This window comes from Gorilla gorilla, chromosome 11 (assembly GCF_029281585.2).
Source record: "Gorilla gorilla gorilla isolate KB3781 chromosome 11, NHGRI_mGorGor1-v2.1_pri, whole genome shotgun sequence".
In the NCBI taxonomy this organism is placed as follows: Eukaryota; Metazoa; Chordata; class Mammalia; order Primates; family Hominidae; genus Gorilla; species Gorilla gorilla.
The window spans coordinates 71,613,378-71,621,205 of NC_073235.2; the positions used below are offsets into that span (position 1 = coordinate 71,613,378).

The following is a 7,828-nucleotide window of genomic DNA, read 5'->3' on the forward strand; positions in this document are numbered from 1 at the left end:
AGCCATTGCTAACGTCTAGGATAACCCGGAGTAACCAGAACACAGTCGATCAATGATAAACGTAATAAAAAGCCAAGTGATCAAAAATACTCCAAGGTATACAAGAAAAATAGCCCCATATCCAAAGCGCTGCCCGTCTCCCGCGCCTCAGTTCACTGCATTTGTTCACCTTTGTGGAGAGGGAACAGGCATGGGTGAAGTTGGCCACTTGGAGAAGCTGTTGTTTGTTGCACCTAGGAAGCCCAGAGAGCAGCAGAAAGAAGGAGCCGTGTGCTGTCATTTGGTGAAGCCTAGGGCAGAGGCCCCAGGTGCCCGCCTCTGCGCTGAGGCCTTTCAAAGCTGCGCTCTTGGCAACAGCCTTTGAAATAACTGGGTGCTGGCAACACAGGCTTGGCATTAATATGCAAATAAGAATACTTCAGGCTCCCACTTCATGCTTTTGGATCGTTTTAAAAATCCAGCCACTTACCATGACTAACATAGAATAAAGGGGAAAGAAAAAGTGGTACGACCGTCGCTTGGTTTCTCCCACCGACCTCCTTGTGCTGGAGCCAAGCACTTTTCAAATCAGAGAGAGAGAGGGCTGGGGTCTCAACTAGGAGCAGGGACCGCTTAGGGCTAAGGATATTTTCACCTCCCCTCTCTAACAAAAGCTTTGGGATGAATAATGGCCACCACTCAGCTCCGTCAATCAACCTCAGTTGCTCTATTTTCATTGCAACCGAGATGTATAAAAAGCTAAAGTTTGCTACAAAGCCCCTATCGAGGCATTCAGGAAATCCCGGGGAAGCTTACTGCGGGGATGGCTGTGAGCTTGCCAGGCGGCGATTATGCACATCGTTTCCTTACCCTCCTTCCTGCCGCTCTGCCTTCCGTGCCTCTTCCTTTGTTTGCCTGCTCCCCTGAGATGGGCCTGCAAGGAGACGCCCCAGAGGCAAGCACGTCTCTATAATAAGATGTGACAGCGAGTTTGGGGAATTTGCTGGCTATACATCATTATAAAAATGAATTCTGCATCATTATCCGTTGCTTTTCTGAGACAGGAACGTGAGTGGTAAGGTTCTCCTGTGCCTCGCGCTCTGAGAACAAGGGCAAGCACAGAGCAGGTGTTGACTGGCCAACCTGCTGCAAAGTGCCCTGCCAGTGGGAGAGGGACAATCTCCAATACAACCTGAATCAGCTGTCAAACTAAGCCTACTACAAACAGCTGAACGGTGAAGAAACAAACAACGCTTGTTGAAGTCCTTAGAAGATGAATTACATCTGTTTCAAAATTCCTGGCACCCTCTAAAAGGAATCAGAGTTCATGGGCATTTCTTTGCCTTGGTATCATCAGAGAGCAGGGGACTTCGAGCTTTTGCTGTAGGGATAGTGCCATGAGATGAAGAGCTGGAAACAGGGGAGAGACTATGTTTTAGAACATAGCACAGAACCAGGAAGAGGTAGCCTTGCATCAAATGGAATGGGATGACAATACTAACATGGATAAAAAAGAAACCCTCCCAGGTTCCACCTCTGCATGCTGGTAAACAATGACTTCCATGTCCCCAATCCACACTCACTCACCTGCACTCTCCATCTCCCCAGCCCTTTACTCTCCTGCTCTGACCTCTGGCGTTTCCCTTCATATAAGACACTAAAGTGTACCTGCTGCTTCTGTGGACACTACCCCTTGATGGGGTTCAGGACATGCTACATTATGTCCATATGGCATCTTATGAGCACAGGAGTTCACACCTATAATCCCAGCACTTTGGGAGGCCAAGGTGGGAGGATCATGTGAGCCCCAGAATTTGAGACTAGCCTCGGCAACACAGTGAGACCCCGTCTCTAGAAAAAAATTTAAAAATTGGCCAGGAATGAGGGCATGCACCTATAGTCCCAGCTACTTGGGAGGCTGAGGCAAGAGGATCCCTTGAGCCGAGGACTATGAGGCTGCAGTGAGTTATGATCATACTACTGCACTCCAGCCTGGGTGGCAGAGTGAGATTGTCTCTAAAAATAAATAAATGGCATCTTAGCATTTGAAAAACAACAGAAGCAAGAAGGTCACTTTCACCTCCCTGCCCCCCACTCTCTGGAAACCTGTTATAAAACCTAGGACGGATTTCCTGATCTCTCTCTGAAGCAGGTCATAAGACCTTCATTTGAGAGTTACCCTCCCTATACTCAGAGAAAAGTTACCAAGGACCCAGAGATGCCAAGAAGAATCTGAACAAACAGGCCTTGCTAAGCTTTCCTGGTTTATTACCATTAGATCTTATCTGTTTGTTCTCCAATTATCCTTCTCCTTGGATAATCCTTCTCCACTTTCCGTCAAACCTAACCATAAAAATACATGTTTCCTTGTTTCTTTGGGCCTTCATTTCCGACAGCTCCCATGTCACATAACACTTGCATTAAATGTACATGCCTTTCTCTCTTGTTAACCTGCCTTTGTTATAGGGCCCTCAGTCATGAACCTAGAGATGGGTGAGAAAAACATTTCCCCCCCCCTGCGTTCTACACAGAAACCTTCTCCAAAGGGTCAACACCTTTTAACACTTTTTGGATTTTATCTTTCCTTATTGAGATGGGGACGGATAGTAGGAGTCGCATTTTTTAGGAGGGAAAAGGGAGGCCCAGGGACCAAAGGTGACCTTCCCAGGAACAATACCAGAGCAACATTGGAGCAGCAAGGTCTTCAGCCCCACGGGCTGAGGCTGTTTCCTGATTGAGCAGATGCGCCCGTGGGTTAACTACCCTTGGCCTTTGTCCTTTCTCCCCGCTCTTGCAGATGAGCTGAGTCATCTCGGTGCCTCGGCTCCTTCACTGGACAGGTACTACAACCTCAGGGAAGTGGTGTTATCAGCATCCCATTTTATAGAGGAAGGAACTGAGGCATAAAACAGCCTTCCCAAGATCACACTGTGAATAAGAGGCAGAGGATTGAATAAGGAGGCTTCAATGCAGAGTCACATCTCTGCAACATGCTCCACACAGTTTCTAGGCCATCTCTGCGATTCAAGGCATGATACAATGGGAAGAGCCCCATAGTAAGGCGTAGGAGACCTAAGTCTTATTCCCAGTTGGCCAAAGATCAGTGATGTGATCTCACCAAGTTGCCTGTTTTTCTATTTCTTAAATGAGAGATGGAATTAGATCGGTGGTTTTAACTGTTTCATATAAGAAGACCCATTTTTGTCAATTCTATAGGGTACCCACACATTGAAAACTATCATCTGTCAAAATAATTGTATTTATTGAGTAACAATTACTTTGTTTTCCTTTTTTTCATGTGATTGTAAGTAGTTTATTTTGTCAGGAGCCAGACCTTATTTTCCCACAAGTTAACAAAAGTTCATGAATCACATGCAACCAAAAGTCATTGCCATTAACCCACGCAGCTTTGTAATTGGCTTTTTTTTCTTTCATTTTAAGTTCAAGGGTACATGTGCAGGTGTTTTACATAGGTAAACCTGTGTCATGGGGGTTTGTTGTATGGATCATTTCATTTGTTTTCCATTTTTAACTAATTAAGACAAATGAAAGGTATCAGTTTCAGCAAGGTCCTTTCTCCTTTTTCTAGATTCCACTCTCTGTTTTTCTGTGTCACATTATTAATTACTTCTCTTTCTTCATCCTAGCCATCATATCTTTCTAAATAAGTCTACCTGTTTACTTGGTTTTGTCTATCTGGACCTCTAGAAAGTCAACTTCTGTATGGGCCAGGAATTCATCTGCGTATCCATCTCTGTATCTTCCGGGTCTAGCATCAAGTACGTGATTAATTAATATTTGTTGAACTAAAGATTAAACTGACTTACTGGTATTGATGAGCCTGTTAGCTCCTGCTATTAAATGGTAAACACATCATTTCAATTTGGCTTTTTAAAGTATTGAAAATAACTTGAAGAACTTCAATTCTGCTTTTTAAGTCTGGAGACTCCATGTTGGAAATGACGAGACGGAATGACCTCTAAGCTCTCATCTGTTTCTGAAATTTCACAATCCAGTGGTTTCTTCTGCAAAGCTGACTGGGGAGATTCTGTGAAGGCTGGGCACTAGACAGTGTTCTTCCCCGCAGAAGCAGTTCACAGGGAGTCGAGGATGCTCAGGTGCCATCTGACTCCAGACACGGTGATCCTCGAGGCCAGGTAGCTTAACTGCACTCGTAATGCAGAGACTCCTAGGCAGTAAAACTTTTTTCCCCTTGCTGGTAAAAAGTCAACTTCCTGTGCCATTGCTAACCTACACCCTTTCTACTCAGTTAGTGTACAGATTATAGAAGTGTGTGACTTTCTTTTCACCCTCTCATTCAGAGAAAGATGCTTGGATATGTCCCTTTATGAAGTTAAACATTAGTTTTGTAAGACTTCGCGAATGTTCTGGAAAGCTATGCATGTAGCTGTAAAGATGGGAGGAAGGGAGGATAGGGCAAAAAGAAGGGCTGAATTGTGGTGCAATTGCCGTGGAGGCCTCGATCAATCCCATAGAACACTCTGAAGCTGGGAATGATCCTTCCGAGTTGTCCCAAACTGACATGAAGATCAAGCCATTGGCTCACCACATCAGCCTGACCTTGGCCTTGATTGCCCCCGTAACCTAGAGTGAGGCAGCATCCTGGCTGAGGGCAAGTCCATCGAGGAGCACAGCTGTGAGCTCTCCGCAGCTGGGAGATGGGAACACAGGCCCTGGTGAGGAATCCAGAAGGAGCATCATGGTATGTCTCTAAATTTCATCTGATGCTGCTATCACGTTCTAGCATGCTTGATTTGTGAGAATTGAACAGAACAATTTGCCGAGCCAGGACTGTGTTGTATTTAGCAAAGGATGAATTAAACTACAAATAAAAATGACCTGGCCCTCCATGAACCAGGTTTTCTAACAGGGCAACCACTCCAAAAAGTAAGTACTAGAGGAGTGATGCCACCACAGGCTTGGGAGTAAAAGTCCCTCGGAATTTCCAACTGTTGGAAGAACTGGAACAAGGTCAGAAAGGAGTAGGTGATGGCACAGGTGGCTGGGGTGTAGAAGACAATGAAGACATGATACTTACAAGATGGACAGAGATGGTAATTGGGCCTCCACGAACAACTGATGAAAACCGAATATACAGCCTTAAAATAAAATGTGGACCTAAATACCCAGAAGGACCCCACTTTGTAAGATTTTTCACAAAAATTAATATGAATGGAGTTAAGAGTTCTAATGGAGTGGTAGACCAAGAGCCATATCAGTGCTAGCAAAATGGCAGAATTCATAGAGCATCAAAGTGGTTCTGCTGGTGTGAGTTGACTGAAGGATACAAAATAAATTTAAAAAATAAGAGATACAAAGTTGTTCTGCAAGAGCTTTAGCGCCTAATGACGTCTAGAGAAAATATGGAACTCCCTCAGCCACCTGAAGGACACTGTTATAGCAGTTAATCAAAAAGTAAAACAGGGCCTTCACCTTTTCCCTCATTCAATTGAAGCAGTCTTCATTTTCCACAGTAGTAAATTTTCTAGGTACATCTTGTAGACCTGAAAGTACTGGAAAGAAAGCTTCCATTCAAAGGAAATTTATCTTAAGATATTGTAAATGATACTAATTTTTTTGTCCATTTGAAACACATAAGTTGTGCTATAACAAATCATCATGTCAAGTGTAAATACTGTCCATGTAGTTGAGCTTCTGGCATCAAGAAAATCTATTTAAATTGATTCCTGTCATAACTGGTGGGACACATCTAACTCAGCTGTAAAAAGACACATCACACAATCACCTTGCTGCTGATGACATGGCCTGGGGTCTCTGCCTTCTCCCACTTCCCCTCCCTCTCCCCTCCCTGCAACAGCCCTCTAGCCTGAGGGCTGCTTGTTAGAGTAGACGTGATGATTTAGGGTTTCAGCCTGTGGAACTACTGCTGGGTATGTGAGGAGCTTTGCCTGCATCCCTGGTCTTTTTCTTTAAGCCTTAAATGATGCCGCTTCCAAGCCATCCTCTTGTCCCCACACTCCTCCATTCCCACCCTTGGCCAGAGCATAGATTGTAATCCCTCCGTTCGCCTGTGGTGAAGAACTCAGGGATTTCCCCATATCTTCTCTCCCCCACTTTATCGAGGGGTGCTGTTTTTTCCTCCCCCTCCTCAAGTCCCTTTTTGCACTGTCACCACCCAATACTTCCCATGACATTTCCTTGCTTTGGCCAGAAGCCAGGTAAAGTTGGAACAAATCTCTGACCTCCCAGATTTAGTTTTGGAACTGCATTTATTCACTTGCCACCAGCCTGGGAAGTAAATATTAGGTCCTCAGCCCTGCTACCATCTGCTATCATCATCAGCTGATGAGTTTTTTTGGCTCAGATTTCGATAAGCTGAAAAGAACAGTCAACCACGGTTACTCAGACCTGCCAGCTCTCAGAGTCTTTGGTGGCTAAACTTGGAGAAAGACCTCATGAAGACACTTGTAAGCACACATGATCCCTCTGAATTATTTTCTTTTCCTTTCATTTCTTCTTCAACTTTTAAAAATTGAAGAAGTTTTAAACAGGGCTCTCATCTGGTCATCCTTGCAATCCATTGGGGTCTAGTTTGGAATCTGGCAGCTGGAACATAAAGACCCTTGAATTCAGCGCATCCTTTGGTTTTGGTGGTGCTGCGTCTCAAAATCCTCAGCAGAGATTAAGAAAGCACTCAGTGTGCACAGCAGATCCTGGAAATTGGTGGGCTTGACTTCTGGCAAAGTGCTGCATTTTTCCACTTTCTGTTCAGGACCACTAAATGCTGAAATGTGGATGCATACCAAAATAAAAGAAATTCACTGTGTACCAAAATAAAACAAAAGGCAGCCCTAGAGGAAGGTTTCCTAACACTCCTCTGTCTCTCTCTCTCTCTCCTCCCACCACTTACCTTCTTTCTTTATCTTTTCCTCTGCTCTGTTAGTTTTATTCTTGAGCTCAGCTGTCAGAGGCAGCCTTTGATGGATGTGTGGTCGGTCCCTTCAGGCCCCCTGGAGAAGAAGGCTGAGGGGACAGGGAGGGATGAGGCTTGGATGATAAGTGAGGAAAGAAGGGGGGAACTTAGAGGGATGGAGGGATGGGAAGGAGGGGAAGTCGTCTTTTTGAGTCAATAGAGTCAGAATCCTTTTGCTGACCAGAAGCACACATGTGATGGCTGTTTTAAGTGGAAGGAAATGACCCAGTCTTCTGAGGATACAGAATTTAAAGCTGAGTGAGGTGGTACCCAAAGCTCTGTATTGCAGAAAGGGAGGCGTTCTGATCTGGCAGATGAAAGAGGCATTTCTCTGATATCAAACATTAGCACAGGAAATGTGTCCTGGGTTGTTTCCATTTGTCTCTACAGAACAATGAGTCACCTGAAGAATTAAACTTACATTCAATGCTAGAAAGGTCAGGGGTGATTGAAATTGTACTGGTCCTGACTTCATGAGCTGGCTTTTCAGACCTCATAGGAACCTTGCCCACACCCCTTTAGATGGTCTCTACTTGCTTCTTCAACTCATTGACTAGTGAGCATTGCATGTCTCATGCTGGAATGCAAAGGGGAATTTGTTTGTTTTCTTTTTGTGTGTGTGTAAAGTATACCAGTTATTCAGATTCCAGGGAATAGCCATTGAAGAAATCTATTCTAAATGTTTTATTTCAAGACCGACTTATTTATACAATTGTTACCAGATGGAAGGTCTTGACTGTGAGTTGTCCAGGTTCTTAGCACTTTGAACAAAGAACTGAACAAAATGCACAAAGCGACAATATAACGAAGTAACAAAAGCACAGATTTATTAAAGCAAAAGTACTTTTCACAGAGTAGGAGCCTGTAGGAGCTCTTGTAGCAGCGGGCTCCAGC

The 7,828-nt window shown here is 44.4% G+C and overlaps 1 pseudogene; it reads left to right on the forward strand.

Annotated features, from left to right (window-relative positions):
• The first annotated feature begins 726 nt into the window (after positions 1-726).
• Positions 727-5,408, forward strand: LOC101128900 (ubiquitin-conjugating enzyme E2 variant 1-like; annotated as a pseudogene).
• Positions 5,409-7,828: the final 2,420 nt, after the last annotated feature.